The 20,029-nt window shown below is 38.2% G+C and overlaps 1 long non-coding RNA gene across 2 annotated transcripts in view; it reads left to right on the top strand.

Annotated features, from left to right (window-relative positions):
* LOC309846500 overlaps nt 1-20,029 on the top strand; it is a 233,847-nt gene that overhangs the window by 19,455 nt on the left and 194,363 nt on the right. For both annotated transcript variants that reach the window (XR_014301964.1, XR_014301965.1), the window contains exon 3: nt 2,943-3,082. This is a non-coding gene — a long non-coding RNA (uncharacterized lncRNA). The remainder of the gene's footprint in view (nt 1-2,942; nt 3,083-20,029) is intronic.

The raw sequence follows: 20,029 nt of genomic DNA, 5'->3' as shown, positions 1-20,029 counted from the left end.
ACATCTTTTTCACTGATTTAGCAGTTTGGTGTATTGAGTCATCATAATAGCAAATCATTTGGATATAAGGTACAGTTTATGAAGGAATGTAGGGATAGCATGGTTCTTTAAGACTGAATATCTCTTTGGGAAGGTGTATGTAACAGGCTCTGAAAATTATGTATGTTGATAACTTGTGGCTTACTGTTGGGATTTCTTGGTCACCCAAACTCTTCATGCATTCTTCTCTCTCTTTCTCAGCATATGGTTCATGGCTCAGTAGTGTAGGCATCCTCTGAAAACTTGTTAGAAATGAAGATTCAATCTTGCTGAATTAGAATCCATATTTTAATGTGATCTTAGGTATGTGTGGAGTACGTTCAAGTCTGAGAAGCATTCCTTGATGATTAGATTAGCTTCCTACTTTCTCCCTGTTATTGCCACTAAATTAGCTTTCCTCTCTCCAACCACTCTCTCCTGCCTCAGTGCTCATGAATAACTGAGTTTCTTAGTGTCTTAAAGGTCTTAGTTCTCTGGATAGTGGTAAGTCCTCTGTGATGCCTGTGAGGCTTCCAGGTACACAAGAACTCAACCTGAATGTGCACCAGACCTTTTATGAGCCCTTGCATTAGAGCTTTGGTCCTGTAAAGTATAATTAAAGAGAAAAATGGTAATACCAATAATAACACATGGGTTAATATTTCCATGATTTTTTTTTCCTCTTTTCAGAGCACTTAATTTGTGATAGTCGTTGTGTTCCCTAAAAACTCAGGGAAGGTGTTATTATACCTTTTTTGCAGGTGAAGAACTGAGGCTCATTGTGATGAGTCTAGCTCCCAGACAGCATACCTGGCACATCTTTTGACTCCCATTCTCCTCATGCTGCACCAACCAAATCAAGTAAAAAATGAACAGGGGGCATGTGATGATGCCCTCAAGACAAAACATGGCAGCTGTTTAAAGATTTATCAAGTCATTGGGAGGGGCCAATTCTAAGCTTTAAGGCCCCAAGAATATATCTTCATGCCTTGAGGGCTTTTTATACTAAAATATTTTATAAAACAGAAAAAAATCAACTGAGAAAAATAAAATATCTCAAATGAGAGATACCGTCAGAAAGCCCCTGAAAGCAGTGTCACCAACATTGTGACACGTTTGTTTGGGTTAAAGTCATCAGTCACTGTGTTCTGCTGTTGTCTTTGAAAATGTTCAAGGAGGGCCAACTTTGCGTTTGCATCTCTTCAGTTTATGGACTCGAATGAGTTTTAGTTCAAATGGGATTGTTTTGGAATAAGGTGTTTTATGCCAGCTTTGGAATAAATCCTCAGGTATAGTTCTAAGGCGGCTGTAGTCTTTAGTGATGAGGCCGACTATTGAGTGGAAACCAAGACATTTTAAATTCCTACTCAGAATAAGCACAAGATGAATTGTTCTTATTTTTAAAAATCTTCCCTTTCTCAAGGAGAGATCGATTGGGCACCTTTGGAAAGGACTAAATGTTCTTATGTTTTCTTCAGAACTTTGGCTACTTTGTTGTGTTGTAATGTAATGAAGCTCTTCCCATGTATGGGAAGGGGCACATGACTGACTGCTCAGGGTGACACAGAGATTCTCTTGGCTGTGAAAAAACAGGAGCCGAATGACAAACTGGGTCCTGGCTTAGCTGGCATATATTCCTTACTGAGCTGTCTCTGCTCTGGATACCCTGATGCGACTACCTACAGTCTTCCTATTCCCAGGCCAGATCTTACTGCCTGCGTCGCCAAAAACCTGCACAGTCTTCATTTCCAGGTGCTTTGGCCTCTTTTTGGGTCCCTTCCTTTGGCTTTCTTGGCAGTGTCCCTAATTTGCGCTTTAGACTTCCAGAACTATGAAGCATTTCTTTCCTTTCAGTTTTTTTTAAACACTCATTTCATTTCCTAATCCATCTCCCCTTCCTTTTGCTTTACCTCTTCTAACTCCTCCTCCTCCTTTCTTCTTTGTGACAGTCCTTCTTTTGGTTTCTCTGATCCATTTTTCATTTGAGATGAAGACCAGCCTTTTCCAGTGAAATCACAGAAGTGCCAGGATATTAATTGAAATTCTGAAGCAATCACTGTAGAGCGTTATACTAGAGAGCAGCATAGTTATTTCAGTGACATCTAGAGGTTGGATACCATCTGTCTGAAACCTGGACCAGCCCGCCTCTAAACCAGGTGCCTAGCACATCATCATGCCTCTGTTCTATTCATGACAAGAATCCTGTACCTTCTCATCTTGTTGTTACACTGGTTCAGCAGTTTTACTTAGCTGCAATTGTGCAATTACCTATGTTTTATAACTTTCCCCCACTGTTTTTGATTTCACCATGATAATAGATTTTGTTACTGTGATTTTTGATAATTTGGGATTTACCATTTAGTTCCCTTAGTTCCCTCTGTAGACAACATTGTTAGGTCCTGGCCCTGTGACCCAATCCAGGAGCTGTTTGATGGGGTTTTCATTCCTCCTGCCTTAGCCTTCAAAAGGTTCTCATTTGACAGACCCAAGCCTTAAACTTCTGTTTCATAATTAAATACAGCCAGTAATCCATGTTCAAGAAATCCTGATTAATGCAGTGAAGGACAGGGCTACTTCAGACATAATGAATCTGATTTTCTTATAAATTCTCCACCTCTTTATCTCTGTTAAGTATGTATTAAAATTGATATAAATGAAGAAGGCAATAGGGAAGATATAAGCTTGTTTTCTCCAATAGGTGTATTCCCCAAAGGATGTATAAATAGAAAGCCTATGCAAGAATTCCTATTGATATATCTTAGGAGATATTTAAATAAACATCAGGATAAAACTTTTACAAAGTGTTTAAAAAAATAGTTTTTGTAGTCTGTATCAGTCAGGATAGGCTGATTTATGCTACAGTAACAAATAACTCCCTAGTCATAACAAACATATTTATTCCTTATACTTTTTGTCTAAAATAGGTCAGTCAGGAAGCTCTGGAAGTTTGATGGAAACTCATGCAATATGAGAAAGACTTGACCAGCTAGGGCTAACTTTGAAAGTGGAAGGCGTCCAGGAGCCAAGGAGCCAAGGAATATGGGCAGCCTTAGAAGCTGAAAAGGTAAGAAAATGGATTATCCCCTCAGGCCTCTAGAAGGGAACACAGTCCTGCCAACACTTTGATTCTGGCCTAGAAAGAGCCTTTTAAGACTATAAGAACTAGAAAAGTAAATCTGTATTATTTTAAGCCATCGAGTTTGTAGTAATTTGTCACAGAAGCAACAGGAAATGAGTACACATGATAAATCTACTCCGAGCTTTTATCACTAGCTTTTAACACTATTGCCATATCCTTAATTTAGTTTTATCTGCAAGGCAGAGTTTTAATCAGCCTTTGTTGTTCAAAACTCTTTCTTAATTATGTATTTTATAGTTTAAGTATGAGGAGTAGTCATTTCTTATAACACTACCAGCCCTTGAATTAGAGGACTCTCTATTTCCTTTTTATTCTAGCTTGTAAACCAACCAGTTCATTTTTCAGCTTATCTTTACTATAAGCTTATCTCACCATGTCATATAGAGCTGATAGTGGTCAACATGTTACTAACGTTCTGTTTTCCAGCTCACTCCCCTAGTTGTCCAATTTTATCAGTATGGAGTATGCCTTCTACAACACTGCACATGACATTTTACCAAATATTCTACATAACATAGATCACCATTCTTCCAGCTCCATGGGCCGTTTTCTCACCACAGCTTCTAATTAATGCTATATTTTTGTTATAGTGGGAATTCATTTCTCTGTATTAATTTCTGTTGATTAGTTGCTATATCCAGGGGCGCCTGGGTGGCTCAGTGGGTTAAGCCACTGCCTTCGGCTCAGGTCATGATCTAGGGGTCCTGGGATCGAGTCCCGTATCGTGCTCTCTGCTCAGCAGGGAGCCTGCTTCCTCCTCTCTCTCTCTCTCTCTGCCTGCCTCTCTGCCTACTTTGTGATCTTTCTCTGTCAAATAAATAAATAAATAATCTTAAAAAAAAAAAAAAAAAAAAAGAAGCTATATCCAGTCTACTCATGATGGAGATTATGGGAGAGGTTACTCGATGCAATAAATAATCCTAAAATCTTGGTGGCTTAAAGAAGGAAGGTTTAGTTCCCATTCATATTATGTCTCTTCTAGGGGCTCTGCTACCTTGTACCATCTCCAGATTCTAACTCAAGGGCACAGAGAAAGAACATCTCAAGATGTAAAGAGAACAGCAAATATTTGGTGAACAGAAACAGTGACTACCCCATCTTTTCCTGACATTTGTAAATTCAGGTTTATTATAGTAGGCCACAAGTATACTCAGAAATGGGAACCATACCCTGAGAAAAGCTGCCTCTGCAGAAGTATGGTTTTTGCGTATTTGCAATGGAATTGTATTTATAAATGTGATTATTCTGATTCTCAAAATCAATAAAAGACCTCAGCGTGAGACAGGAATCCATCAGAATCCTAGAGGAGAACATAGGCAGTAATCTCTTCGATATCAGCCACAGCAACTTCTTTCAAGATATGTCTCCAAAGGCAAAGGAAACAAAAGTGAAGATGAACTTTTGGGACTTCATCAAAATCAAAAGCTTCTGCACAGCCAAGGAAACAGCCAAGAAAACAAAGAGGCAACCCATGGAATGGGAGAAGAAATTTAATTTTTAATTAATTTTTTTTCTGACTTCATATTTTAAAAGCCTATTAATTTACAAGAATATTTTAGAGTATAAGGAATACTTATAATACCTCAATTTGACACTTCAGTATATATCCAGAAAGAAATCCAAAATACCAACAAAGTAAAAATATGTAATTCAGTGTTATTTTTATAGTGAGAAATTTGCAATACCCTATAGCCTTTTTAAAAATACAGTATATATAGTCACTATAATATTATGTGGCAATTATACAAACAATGTAAACATAAATGCTAGAAATTGCTCCCAACCTGACATTAATTTAAGAAGTAGAATATAATACTGCACTTATAGTTTGAACTTCAACTTTTATGAATATGTGCAGAGAAAAATGAGAGAAAAATATGAATACTAATAATGACTATATATAAGTTATGGGATTATGGTTGGTTATGATTGATTTTTTCCATTTTTATTTTCCAAAAATTTTTTTAAGATTTTATTTATATATTTGACAGACAGATATCACAAGTAGGCAGAGAGGCAGGCGGTGGGGGGAGTGGGGGGATGCAGCCTCCCAGCTGAGCAGAGAGCCAGATACAGGGCTCGATCCCAGGACCCTGAGATCATGACCTGAGCTGAAAGCAGAGGCTTAACCCACTGAGCCACCCAGGCGCCCCTATTTTCCAAATTTTCTACAGTAACAACATTTACATTTATGTCCAAACCAGTAAACAAAGAAGAATAAAAATGTATTCCTTTCTAAGAAGTATTTATGATGCCTTTTATGAGGGCCTGTCAATAAAGCTGTTGAAATGGAGAACAAAAATTAAAACTGTGTTTGGCAGGCAAAGTTATAATCATGTCCCTCCAAAATCCCAATTACCTGGTATTTAATTAAACACTCATTGGTGTAGGCTGTGAGGATATTTTGAAGGTGGAATTAAAGTTCTGAATCCACTGACTTCTAAATGGAGCAAGTATCCTGGGTTATCCACATGGGCTCGGCATAATCACATGAGCCCTTAAAAAGAGAAGTGGCAGGAAGAAGAGTAGGAGAGATGTGGTGGTCAGAGTTACTTGAGGCACAAGAAAGATGCCCACCCAGCCATCGATGGCTTCCAAGTCGGAGGAAGGGGACCATGCTTCAAGGAATGCCAGGTAAGGGATTCAATAGCTGAGAACAGCCCCTCACAGTTAGCAAAGGAACTGGATAAGCATTAAATGGAGAAATCAGAAAAGCCAAGAAAGAAGTCCATGGGAAATAAGATAATTATAAAAGTAAAATCAGCAGGATGCCCGAGTGGCTCAGTCAGTTGAGGGTCCGCCTTTGGCTCAGGTCATGATCCCAAAATCCTGGGATCAAGTCCTGCATTGGGCTCCTTGCTCAGTGGGGAGCCTTCTCTCTCTCCCTCTGCCTGCCATTCTCCCTGCTTGTGTGCTTTCTCTCTCTCTCTCTGACAAATAAAATCTTTAAAAAAAAAAAAAAGAGGTAAAATCAGCAATCAGGGAATACAAAACAGTAGAATTTATTAATGATTTTGAAATCTGATCTTTTTTTTTTTTTTAATTTTTATTTATTTGACAGAGATCACAAGTAGTCAGAGAGGCAGGCAGAGAGAGAGGAGGAAGCAGGCCCCCTGCTGAGCAGAGAGCCCGATGCGGGGCTCAATCCCAGGACTCTGGGATCACGACCTGAGCCGAAGGCAGAGGCTTTAACCCATTGAGCCACCCAGGCGCCCCGAAATCTGATCCTTTTGGGGAAGAAATCCATTTTTTTTTTCTTTAAATGTTTTATTTATTTATTTGACAGACAGAGATCACAAGTAGGCAGAGAGAGAGAGAGAGAGGAGGAAGCAGGCTCCTGCCAAGCAGAGAGCCCGATGCGGAGCTCAATCCCAGAACCCTGGGATCATGACTGGAGCTGAAGGCAGAGGCTTTAACCCGCTGAGCCACCCAGGCGCCCCTAGAAATCCATCTTTTAAACAGTTTAATGCATACATAGCATTTTCAGTTTAAAAAATGAGACAAAAAGACAGAGTGAATGCAAAACTCAGATCAAGTAAGCACATAAAAGCATAATGTCAACCATTTTCAGAGAAATTATGAATTATCAAAATGATGATAGAAGAGGTAGCAAACTTAAGTTCCTAAAAAGCCATTAACAAACAGGAGAAAAAAAAAATTGGCCACAGTTTTATGAACAAATAGAAATTCTAACTTTTAAGGACCATATAATTCCCATGTTTTTGTACTATGTTAGAAGATAGAAAAATTTTGCTGTTTGCTTATTCTTTGTCACTAATAATTCAATTTGATAGAGGTGCTCTCTTCCCACATAAGCACACTGAACTATACATATTTTCACTCATGAATAAACACAAAAACAAAAGACCTAGCTAAAACACTAGCAAATCATATACAGATATATATAAAAGAATAATAAATTATGACCAAATGGAATTGATTATAAGAATGTAAGAAATACAGTGTTGCCTGAAAAAAGAAGAGTGACCCCAGAATTGTGACCCTGAAAACAAATCTGAAAATATACCAGGATTTGGTATACAGTAAAGTGATAAAAGTAAACAGAAGGAGGGCATGGAGTTATTCAAAGAATAGTGACTACTAGTGGTAAACTCTCATGATTTATGTCAAAATGAGATAAAAGTTAAGTAATAAAAGAATAAAAGAGAGAGGGAGTGAGAAAGATAAATGATGGATAAACAGAGAAAGTAACTGGAGGAAGGCGCAGGAAAGAATGGATATCTAGAAATAATTTAGAAATGGAGAGCCCCAGTCGCTCAGTCAGTTAAGCGTCTGCCTTCTGCTCAGGTCATGATCCCAGGGTCCTGGGATCAAGCCCTGCATCAGCTCCCAGCTCGGTGGGGAGCCTGCTTCTCTCTCTCCTTCCCACTCATGTTCTTGCTCCCTATCTCTGTCTCTCAAATAAATAAACACAAATCTTAAAAAACAAAACAAAAACATAGAAATAACTGAAGATAATGTGGGCAGATTATTTCTCTGAGAGATAAGGAAGGACTTTCTAAGCATAAAAGCAATGGGAAAAAGCACAAACCTATCCACTGCATGCCTGGGTGGCCCAGTGGGTTAAATGTCTGCTTTCAATTCAGGTTATGATCTCAGGGTCCTGGGATCAAGTCCTGTGTTAGGCTCCCTGTTCATCGGTGAGGCTGCTTCTCACTCTGCTTAGCACTCCCCCTGCTTGTGCGCTCTCTCTTTCTCTCTGTCAAATAAATTTAGAAATCTTAAAAAAAAAAAAAAATACCCATTCATTTAATTCTATATATATTACACTTCTATATAAACCATCTATATAACCCATCATTGTCAGTGTCAAGCAACAAACCCATTTTTAAAAAGGTGCCACAAATAAGAGACTGGGTTAATGTCCTTGATGTGTAAAATATATTCAAATGGAAAAATATATGAATTAAAGAAGAGATACAGGGGCGCCTGGGTGGCTCAGTGAGTTAAGCCTCTGTCTTCAGCTCGGATCATGATCTCAGGGTCCTGGGATCAAGCTCCGCATCCGGCTCTCTGCTCAGCGGGGAGCCTGCTTCTCCCTTCTCTCTCTGCCTGCCTCTCTGTCTGCTTGTGCTGTCTGTCAAATAAATAAATAAAAATTTAAAAAAAAAAAGAAGAAGAAGAGATACAATTGATATTCAAGTGTGTGAGGATACTTTTGTACTAAGCAGAAAAACTATGGTCTAGGCAAGAATGTCCTGGAACCACAATATCAAACCTAGAACAAGAAAGAATTCATTTCATGAGCAAAACAAAAGAAAAACACTCATTACAAAGTGTTTTTTTGGAGTGAAATTGTATTTATTATTTTTACTTAAGGAACTCTCAGGTGAAAAAATACAAAAAAAATCTGAGTAATAAAAAAAGAAGAATTTGAGATGATAGACTCTAAAAAATAAAACATGATTTAGATGCATTTCTAAATTATTACATAATTCTTGCATCAGTACACCTTATGTAGGTAAAGCTCAAATTATTTTGTAAGGCAATCTCTGGTTACTGGTTCAAGGTGCAGCCAGAAGCCCAGAGATTCCAAGTGCCAAGAAGGCCAGAGGGGCTGCTGAGATCGCTGTGCTGGCAACCCTCTCTGTTCACTTGATATCGCTGAGTTATCCTGGGCTGGTGATTTAATATCTGCTGATATTCATGTTTATTCTTTTGAAAAATAGACAACTATGGTTGTTGAGAGAATCAAATTATATAACCCATGCAGAATGCTTAGCATGGTTCTTGACAGTTAGAAATTACTCAGTAAATGGTTACCATTATCATTCTAGCCACACCAGACACAATTCATCGAGCGATGTAATGTGGTCTTTTCTGAATAGTTACAGAAAAGAGACAAAGTGAAACTAGCTGAGATGCTTTGGGACCCAGTTTGCGCTATCGAATGAAGCCCTACCTTGGCTGAGTCATGTCTGTAAGCCATCTTTAGTTTCCTTCCCTTTAAAATAGAGTTATTACCTGCTTTTCCTCTCTTCGAGAGCATGCTAAAGTGCTTTGGAAAGAGAGTGGAATTTGCTACTACTAACAAGTCACTGCCATTTCAATGGCCAGGGTCCCTCTTCTTCTTTTACTGATGCCATTTCCCACACTGTGAAGGGAACTCATGCAGTGTTCTCAGAAAAGTTTGGCGTGGTATCTCCATAGTGTGTGGTCTAGCGCAAGGTACCGTACCAGGCTAAGGAAGGTAGGCTATGAGACAAGAACCATGCCTTCAAGCAGAAAGACTGGTTTGCTAGCAGTGTTGATAGAGAAGGAAGACCAGAGTTAGGGAGACCAGTCTGGAGTATTTTGCAATAACACAGGTAGGAAATAATGAGGCTTTGCTCTGGGATGGTGGCAAAGGGAAGTGGTTGAACCCCTTGGGTCATAGTCTGAGCATGGGGGTTTGGCTGGTGAGAGTTTAGCCTCCATGGCTATCCAGGCCATCTTTGCTGCTGAAGCTTAGCATGTTCTCATCCAGTCACTTTCTGTCACCTCCAAATCCTGGGACACAGATGCTGTTGACAGTGATGATGATAGTAATGATACTAATTAATATTTATGGATTGCCAACCAAGTGCCAAGGAAAAGTATTAGTTTACTCACGTTGGCTCCTCAGAGACATCTGATAAAATCGGTGCTGTTATTACCTCTGTTTTTCAGACAAGCAGAGGCAGAGAAATGTTAAATAATTTACTTAAGAATACACTGTAGTAAGTAATGCTTCCTAGACTTAAACCTTAGGCAGTCTGACTCCAGAGTCCAAATGCTTACCTACTGTTACCTAATGATAATAACCATGATGGCATTAGAACAAATATTGTGGGTTTTCCCTGTTATACCCTGTGCCGAAGGCCGTACTTGAACTCTCCACTTGATTGATCAAATATTGACAGCCTGATCCCACAAATTCTTTTCAGCAAGGCATCCACTCTTGTATTAAAGAATGAAACCAGGCCAGTGCCGCTGACTGCAGCTACAATTCCTTTGAGTGTATGGTCCACATCCAGGCCATGGAGCATTCAGGGGTGGAAATGGGTCTTGCAGAAAAGCACATTTCTATTCTCTAAAGTTCCTCCTGCTGCCAGAAGCACTCCAGGTCTCATTCATTGACTCCATCCAGAAGGAAGCTTGCCAGTACCTTGACCCGTATTGTGACATCCCTAAATCAAGGGAGTACCCTTATGTCAGGGCGGAGAGGCTTCCAGGCCACCAGTTTGCTAAGATGAGGCCCTGGAGTATATCACTTAACTTACCGTTATTAGTAGTAATTCCCCCTCAAAAGCATTGTTTCTCTTCATTTTCCCTTTTCATTTTTTTCCCCCTGAATTTTGGCTACCCCTCTCTCTTGGGCAAGGTTAATGAATTTCTGTGGGCCTTAGTTTCCTCATGTATAAAATGAGGATAATAGTTGTGGGGATTAAATGAGATAGTCCATGCATTACGGTACTTACCACAGCATTTGACCCACATAGTAAGTACCCCGTAAATGTGAGCTGTGACATCATCTTCATTTTCGACAGCCCCACCCCATGGGGAAAGATGTGTCATATACTCTGGCATAAGTGAAAAATACTAGTAAGTATAAAGATTTCCCCAAAGAGCTGCCTTATATTAAAAAAATACAGAGAAAGATGGGGTTCTGGTACCCATCACACACTTCACGGTTACAAATAATTCAGGAATACAAGTTGGTAGGAAACCAATTAGCCTTCTGAAACATAACCTAAAATGTTAACAGAAAAAATGCGGCATGTATCCATGCCAAAGGCTCAAGGGGGAGCTCTCATTATTGAGATATTAAGTCATTTCAACTTTGCCCATCCCCAACGTTGTCACTTTTGTTTTAGAGAAGAAAGGAGGTTGAATCTTGTGTGGCTGGGGACTTGGAGGATAATGAAAGGACAGGGAGAGTTTTCTAGGAGACCTTCCACCATGTAGTCTAAGAATGCTGAAAGAAAGGAAACTCCCAGGGCCAGAAGGAGCGGAAGTTGCTGGTGGTTTAGGAGCAGAATCCCAGAGCCCTCGGTGCACTGATGATGAGAACGCTGATGAGGAAGGCGGTTGGAGGTAGGAGTTAGAGCCTTTGGACCCTGGCTCCCAAAGTGTGTGAAGGGGAAATCTTTGCTGGAGCAAGATAGAAAGAGTGAGAGGAAGCCACAATGCCTGTCACTGCTTCACCTTTGGAGTCCTGGTGCCCGTGGGGGGGTTGCCTTGACTGTGGGGACTGAGAAGTCCAGCGGTGGGTGGTAGCTGAGCCTGCCTAGCGCCTTTAGACCCTCACATCTCCCCTGAGGTTATACAGCCAGAGGCAGGGACAAATTCAGCTATCACTTCAACTTTTTCATGGCCTCTTCCGTAATCTACTGATTCTGACCCATTTTGCTCTCTTGAGTCTGAGCACTTTCCATTCTCTGCTTTTAGCTACATTATTCTGGTCAGTAATGACTTTTCTTTGCTCTTGGACCCAGAGCTTTGCTTTTGGCTATGGATTGGCACCTCCTCAGTTCGCGTAGGCCTTTGTTCACCCCGGTCCCCAGGGGACCTGGTGACTTTGGGTGAGTTACTGGTTGAAACACTCCAGGGCTTGTTCTGGCCCTGCAGGAAGGACCAGGACAGGTGGAAACTGTTCTTGTGTTTCAGTCAGAAAACAGAGAAGGGGAGGAAGGGCATCAAGAAGTTCATGCCAGAGCACTGCTTTTCTTTAATCATTTGCTGCAAACGGATCCCCCCTCCCCCTGCCCACGTAACAGTTGCTCCAATTCTTTTCACATCTATATGGTTGGTCATCTGTGTATTTGAATTACTTTAGTGGCAAAAAAATTTCAAATGAACAAACCCAATAAAGTAAAGACTTCCTAAACTGGGCTGAGAAGTATTTTGAAAAATGAATACAAATGGTTTCACTATATATATATTTGTTAATACATAATACACTCAGCCTGGAATAATTTTTAGCTTCCCAGGGAACACAGAGTTTGATTAAAGAAAAATATATGCGTTTATGAATCCAAAAGGAACACAAGTTAAATGTGGTAAATGCAGACATTCTTACGAAAGAGGAACAAAGAAAACAGAAGTCAAATGAGAAAATAGCCCCAGATATTAACATATGAAGAAATAAAAAAGAGGCTTTTTCGCTTCCAACTTTTCTTGAAAAGTTTTTTTGGAGTTAAGAGCGAAGGAAAAATCCTGAGCTCATTTGTATGACTTGATTACCTTTTCAAATGTAAAACAAAGAAAATCCTTGAGAGTAGAGAAGATACTGGGAAATGGGAAATGTTTCCATGCAGCATTTTCTATTTTCGAGAGAAAATCTCAGGCTCGGAAAGAAGTATGTAAGCGTGGATCAATGGCTCTGATATTTACCTTTCCTTGTGGAAAAGATTACAGCAATCTCCAATATCCGATTCATTGTCTAGATAACACTCTGGTTGCCAGTGCTGAGACAGCAGCATGTAACCCTATGCAGGAGTGACTTTCTAAAGGAAGAAAAGGCCAAAAAACCTTTACACAACAACAGCAGCAAAAAACACACCAAAACCCCCCTCTTGTACTCTAAAAAATATCCTCGGCCTTGTCCTCATGAAAACAACATGAAGATTATTGCACAGGAGCAAAAGTGTCCCTTGACTGCCCTCGAATATAAGAAATGTAGAAATTGAGCTAAAAGATTAGATTGCCTAATAAAACAATTGATAAACACAATCCAGTTGGGATATATACGAAGAATGGACTATGACAAGCCTAGAAGATTGTTTAATATAATGTCAAATGCTACCAATATAAAAGATTCCAATTTACTCCTGTCTCCAGATGCTGGAAAAGCTTTTGACAGTTAATTGGAAGCTTTTATTTTTGACACTGAAAAGCACGGACTTGCCACAAGAATTCATTTCATGGGCAGAAACATTATCTGATCATCCAAAGGCCAAAATTAAGGCTAATGTGTATAATTGGAGACCTTTTCTTTCTTTCTTTCTTTTTTTCTTCTGTTTTTGACAAGGAAGCAGCCATAGGCCATCCACATTTTCCTCTATTATTTGGTTCATCAATAGAATCTCTGGCAGGCAAGATGAAGGAATAAAAATGGGGTACTTAAGGCCCACAATTTTATTGTGAGTAGATAATGTGGCTCAATTCTGGGTTGCATGTAGACTCGTGAAATCCACTTCTTTGGAGTCAAGTGGGAGGCCGAATCCCCTCTCCTAGTGGAGGGGCCTATTTGGTTTAGCTCAAGAGGTATTTTCCTCTTAGGAACAAGATCTTTATTGCTAAATAAAGATGTGTGTTACAGACGGTTCCTTCTTTGTCCTTGGAAGCAGTAATCTCTTCCAATGTTAGCCTATTTCTCCAGTTTCTTGCCCAGTTGTTTTTTTTTTTTTCCTGGAATAATTTCTGTGCAACAGAAGAGCAGAGCTTCCAGTAATCGCCATATATTTTTGTAATTTTCTTTTTCTTTCCTAATTAAATATATAAAGAATTTAGATTATCTGATGAAGAAATAGGTACATGAGAACTATGCATGTTTATATAGAAACAAAAGTTACAAATGTTTGACAAATCACAAAGGAAGTATGGTAGAGAATTGCTGCAAAGCTAGTTGCATCTAACTGTAAAAAATAGTGGGAGGTATGGGGTATTGTGCATATTATCCTCGCTTTTTATTTTATTTATTTATTTATTTATTTATTTATTTATTTTAAAGATTTTATTTTATTTATTTGACAGACAGAGATCACAAGTAGGCAGAGAGGCAGGCAGAGAGAAAGAGAGGAAGAAGCAGGCTCTCCGCTGAGCAGAGAGTCTGACACAGGGCTCGATCCCAGGACCCTGGGATCATGACCTGAGCCGAAGGCAGAGGATTTAACCCACTGAGCCACCCAGGCGCCCCTATCCTTGCTTTTTAAACAGGTTTGTTGAGCTATAATTCATATATAATACAATTTGCTTATTTAAAGTGGACACTCCAAAAAAAATAAAGTGTACAACCCAATGGTTATGGTATAATAGCTTTATGAAACTGTCAATATAACCACTTGTAGAATATTTTATCATCTCTAAGAGAAATCCCATGTGGTTTTGTGGTTTTGGTTTGCATTAATATCAAGGCTAATGAAGTTAAGTAATAAGTATGCAGTAATAGTCACTGCGTACGTCTTCCCAACTGTGAAAGCCCTAGGCAAACACTAATCCACTTTGTGTTTCTATGTATTTACTCCTTCTGGACATTTCATATACATGGAATCATACAATATATGGCTTTCTGTGTCAGGCTTCTATTCTTTAGCATAATGTTTTCAAGATTCTTGTTTGTCATAACATAAATCATAACTTCATTTTTATGGATGAATAACTTTTAATTGTATGAATATACCATAATTCAGCCATTCATCAGTTGAGAGACATCTGAGTTTCCACCTTTTGACTATTATGAATAATGCTACTGTGAACATTTATGTATAAGTTCTTATGTGAACGTGTTTCCATTTCTCTAGGATTTATACTCAAGAGTACAATTCTTAGGTCATTTGGAAACTCTGTTTCACCAGACTATTTTTCAAAAAGGCTGTACAATGTTAAATTTCTTCCAGCAGAGTATGAGGGTTACGCTTTTTTCAGATCCTCATCAATGCCTGTATTTATCCCTATGATTATAGCTGTCCTAGTGGGTATGGCACGATATTTCACTGTGGTTTTGGTTTGCATTAATATCAAGGCTAATGAAGTTAAGCATCCTTTTAGTGGCTTATTGGTCATTTATATATCTGTTTGAGAAATGTCTATTCTTACCTTTGCCCATTTTTAAGTTTGATTGTCTCCTTACTACTGAGTTTTAAGAGTCCTTTATATATTCTAGATACAAATCTCTTATATATGATTTACATAATAAATTCCCCATTCTGTGGGTTATGGATTGTCTTTCCATTTTCTTCATAATATTCTTTAACCCACAGAACTTTTTAATTTTCGTGAAGTCCAATTTACCAGTGTTCTTTGTGCATTAGGATGTATCTCAGAAACCAGTGCCAAATCCAAAGGCATGAGGAGATAAGCACCTATGTTTCTTTTAAGAGTCTGTAGGTTAACTCATATTTAGGCCTTGATTCATTTTTGAGTTAATTTGTAAATGGTGTGAGATTGGGGTCCAGCCTTGTTCTTTTTCATGTGGCTATCCAGTTTTCCCAGTTCCATTTGTTGAAAAGACTGTTATTTTCCTGTTGTATGGTCCTGGCGCTCCTGTCAAAAACCAGTTGACCATAGGTATATGAGTTTATGTGTGGGCTCTTGATTCTATTCCATTGATCTGTGTGCCCATTTTTTATGTCAGTACCACACTGTCTTGAAGCCTGTAGTTTTGTAGTGCATTTTGAAATCAGGAATATGAGTCTTCCAACTTTTGTTGGTTCATCAGCATCCAACTGATGTTGATTCATCCAGGTGAATCTTAGGATCAGCTTATCAATTTCTGCAAAGAAGTCAGCAGAGCTTTTGATACTGTTTAACTCTATAGATCAAAGATCTAAGGAATGTGCCATCTGAACAATATTAGGTCTTTTGATCCATGAAACTGGGATGTCTTTACATAGACCTTTAATCTCTTCCAACAACATTTTGTAGTTTTGCAGAACATAATTTTAGCCCTTGATTTATTAAATTATTCCTAAGATTGATGGGTTGATTTGAGGAGGGAAGGGCCAAAGGAGAAGAAGGGAGAGAATCTGACTCTGCCCTGAGTTCAGAACCCGATATGGGGCTTGATTTCATGTTCCTCGGATTGTGACCTGAATTGAAACCAAGAGTTAGATGCTAACAAAACCAGCCACCCTGTCCCTCCTCCCACCCTTCCAGCAACCAAGTGAGCTACCCAGGCACCCCAGTATTTTATTATTTTTAATCCTATTGTCAGTGGAATTGTTTTCTCAAGTTCATTTTCAAATTCTTTATTGTAAAGGTATAGAAATAGGACTGATTTTCCTATATTGATTTTTTTTTTGTTACCTTGCTAATTAATTAGTTCTGGAAGATTTTTACTGACTTAGAGATTTAGGATTTTCCTATGTACAAGATTATTGTCTACAAATAGTCATAGCTTTGCTTATTCTTTCCAGTCTGGATATTCTTGCCTGATTGCCTTAGTCAGGACATCCAGTACAATGCTGAATGAAAGTGGTAAGCTCAGACACCCTTGTCTTTTTCTTGATCTTAGGGAGAAAGCATTTGTCACTCATTATTGTTTTTTAATTTAATTTAATTTAATTTTCATTATTAAGTATGGAGATTGTGAGGTTTTTTTTGTAGATGCTCTTTTATCAATAGAAGGAAGATCCCTTCCGTTTGTACTTTGTTGAATGTTTTTATTATGAAAAGATTTTATATTTTGCCATATACTTTTTTTGTGTCTATTGAGATGATTTTGTGGGTCTGTGCTTTATTCTCTTGATATGTTATGTTACACTGATTTTTGAATGTTAATGCTACCTCCCATTCCTGAGCTTAATGTCACTTGGTCATGATTTATATTCCTTTATGCATATTGCTAGATTCAGTCTTTTCAGTATTTTAAACATTTTTGCATTTAATTAATAAGAGATACTGGTCTATAGTTTTCTTATCTTGTGGTATCTTTGTCTAATTTTGGACTATGAATCTTTCCATTTAATCTAAGGTATTTAATATTTTGGTATATAGTTGCTTATAATATTCTTACATAAACCTTTTTTTTTTTTTTTTTTTAAAGAGGTTTTGTTTTTTATTTATTTGTCAGAGAGAGAGAGAGAGAGAGAGCGTGAACACAGGCAGACAGAATGGCAGGCAGAGGCAGAGGGAGAAGCAGACTCCCTGCTGAGCAAGGAGCCCGATGTGGGACTCGATCCCAGGACGCTGGGATCATGACCTGAGCCGAAGGCAGCTGCTTAACCAACTGAGCCACCCAGGCGTCCCCATAAACCTTTTTTTTAAAAGATGTATTTATTTGAGAAGGAGAGAGCACATTAGTGAGCCTGCATGAGCAGAGAGGAGGAGAGGAAGAGGGAGAGAATCCTCAGACAGACTCCCTGCGGAGCTTGAAGCCCAGCGTGGGGCTTGATCCCAGGACCCTGAGATCACGAGCTGAGCTGAAACCCAGAGTAAGATGCTTAACAGACTGAACTGCCTAGGTGCCCTGTTACGTAAACCTTTTTATTCCTGTAACATCAGTGGAAATTTCTTCTTTCATTCTTAATTTTAGTAGTTTGAGGTTTTTTTTTTTTTTTTCTTTTAATCAGTTTAACAATAGGTTTGTCAGTTGTTGATCTTTTTAATCTTTTCAAAGTATACACTGCTAGTTTGACTGATTTCTCTGTTTTACTGTTCTTCACTTCATTAGCTTATATCCCCTATTTTAAAAATATTTTCTTTCTGGTTGCTTTATGTTTAGTTTACCCTTTTTCTAGCGTCTGAAATTGAAAGGTTTTACCTTTGAGTGGTGCATCTGGTGACTTCTTTTTATATTTTGACATTGATTTTTTAAATTATGTAAGTAATAACATTTATCTTGAAGGAAAACAAAATATTATAGACATACCATCTTTCTCTATGCCCCCAATCTTTTTCATGTCCACCTGCTTCTTCTAACCCTATTACACCAAAATGTTTGCATCCATTTACATACGTGTTAATTGTATGTACATGTATTTGGGAGTGTATTTGTTTTTATTAATATTATTATTTAGTAAATGTTTGGGGGCAGTTTGGTTCTACTTCTCAATATTGTAACTATGATCCATATTATATCTGATCAAAGAAGTTTACTTTTGCTATTGCATATGTTTTATAGGTAAATTGGCTATTTGCTTATCTGTAAATTACCTATTTTTTCCTTTAAACTATATGTCTGTTGGTTTATTTTATTTTATAGATGTTATTTATATGATTACTAGTCTTTTTTCTGTTACACAAGATGCAAATATTTCTTCTGGTGAATTACTTATTTTTAATTTGTTTGTGGTGTTCTCACTTTTCAGTAGATTTTAGTTTGGATGTTGCCAGGTTTGTTAGCTTTTTCCTTCATGAGTTTTTCCTTTGTGTTTGCCTTTTAAAGGCCTATCATATCCTAAAGGATTACGTATTCTTCAATATTTACTTTAAATATTTTGTAATTTTCTTTATTTATGTAATTTATTTGAAACTGGCTTTTGTGAATTCTGTAAAGTGAAAATCTAGCTTTACTCTTATATAGTCAATTACTTTCATAATTACATTGAATATTTATCTTTCTCTTACCAATTTGAAGTGTTAAATCTTACTAAAAGGGTTTGAATATATTTTAAGTATGTATTCTCATATATCCATGGGTTGGGTTTTGGATCTTTACTTACTTATTTTTAATTAATAACCAAAATGGCAATATTCAAATTACAATAGTATTATACTATGTCTTGATAATTTGCAAGGAAAACATCATCCTTTGATTATTTTTTTTCTTTTTAAACTTTTTTTTCAATTTAAAAATTTTTTTTATTAACATATAATGTATTAATTTGCTTCAGGGGTACAGGTCTGAATCATCAGTCTTACACAATTCACAGCACTCACCATAGCACGTGTCCTCCCCAATGTCCATAAGCCAGCCACCCTATCACTCCCCCCCCCCAGCAACTCTCAGTTTGCTTCGTGAGATTATGAGTCTCTTACGGTTTGTCTTCGCATCCCCCGGTCCCATCTTGTTCTGATTTTTCTTTCCCTACCCCCCACAATCCCGTGTGTGCCCTACTTCTCCAATTCCTCATATCAGAGAGATCGTATGATAATTGTCTTTCTCTGCTTGACTTATTTCACTTAACATGATACCTTCTATTTCCATCCACATTGTTGCAAATGGCAATATTGAGGGGTTTTTTGGATGGCTGCATGGTATACCATTGTATGTATATACCACATCTTCTTTATCATTCATCTGTTCACGGACATCTAGGTTCTTTCCATAGTTGGCTCTTGTTGACATTGCTCCTTTAAACATTCGGGTGCACATGACCCTTCAGATCACGACATTTGTATCTGTAGGGGAAACACTAAGTAGTATGATTGCTTGGTCGTACGGTAGCACTATTTTCAATTTTTTGAGGAACCTCCATACTGTTTACCATAGTGACTAGACCAACTTGCATTCCCATCAGCAGCGTAGGAGGGTTCCTCTTTCTCTGCATCCTCAGCAACATCTGTCATTTCCTGACTGTTTAATTTTAGCCATTATGACTGGTGTGAGGTGGTATCTTACTGTGGTTTTGATTTCTATTTCCTTGATGCCGAATGATGTTGAGCACTTTTTCATGTGCCTGTTGGCCATCTGGATGTCTTTTTTGCAAAAAATATCTGTTCATGTCTTCTGCCCATTTCTTGATTGGATTATTTGTTCTTTGGGTTTTTGACTTTTGATAGGTTCTTTATAAATTTTGGAGACTAGCCCCTTATCTGATAGGCCATTTGCAAATATCCTCTCCCATTCTCTTGGTTGTCTTTTGGTTTTGTTGACTATTTCCTTTGCTGTGCAAAAGCTTTTGATCTTGATAAAGTTCCAGTAGTTTATTTTTGCCCTTGCTTCCCTTACCTTTTGTGATGTTTATAGGAAGAAGTTGCTGTGGCTGAGGTCGAAGAGGTTGCTACTTGTGTTCTTCTCAAGGATTTTGTTGGATTCCTGTCTCACCTTGTGGTCTTTCATCCATTTTGAGTCTTTTTCTGTGTGGGGTATAAGGAAATGGTCTAGTTTCATTCTTCTGCCTGTAGCCATCCAGTTTTCCCACCATTTGTTGAAGAGACTTTTTTCCATTGGACATTCTTTCCTGCTTTGTCGAAGGTTAGTTGACTGTAGAGTTAAGGGTCTATTTC

The sequence above is a fragment of the Mustela nivalis genome (genome assembly GCF_964662115.1).
Source record: "Mustela nivalis genome assembly, chromosome: 13".
Classification (NCBI taxonomy): Eukaryota; Metazoa; Chordata; class Mammalia; order Carnivora; family Mustelidae; genus Mustela; species Mustela nivalis.
The sequence above is the reverse complement of the archived record's forward strand: the minus strand, read 5'-3'. Positions and strand labels throughout refer to the sequence as shown.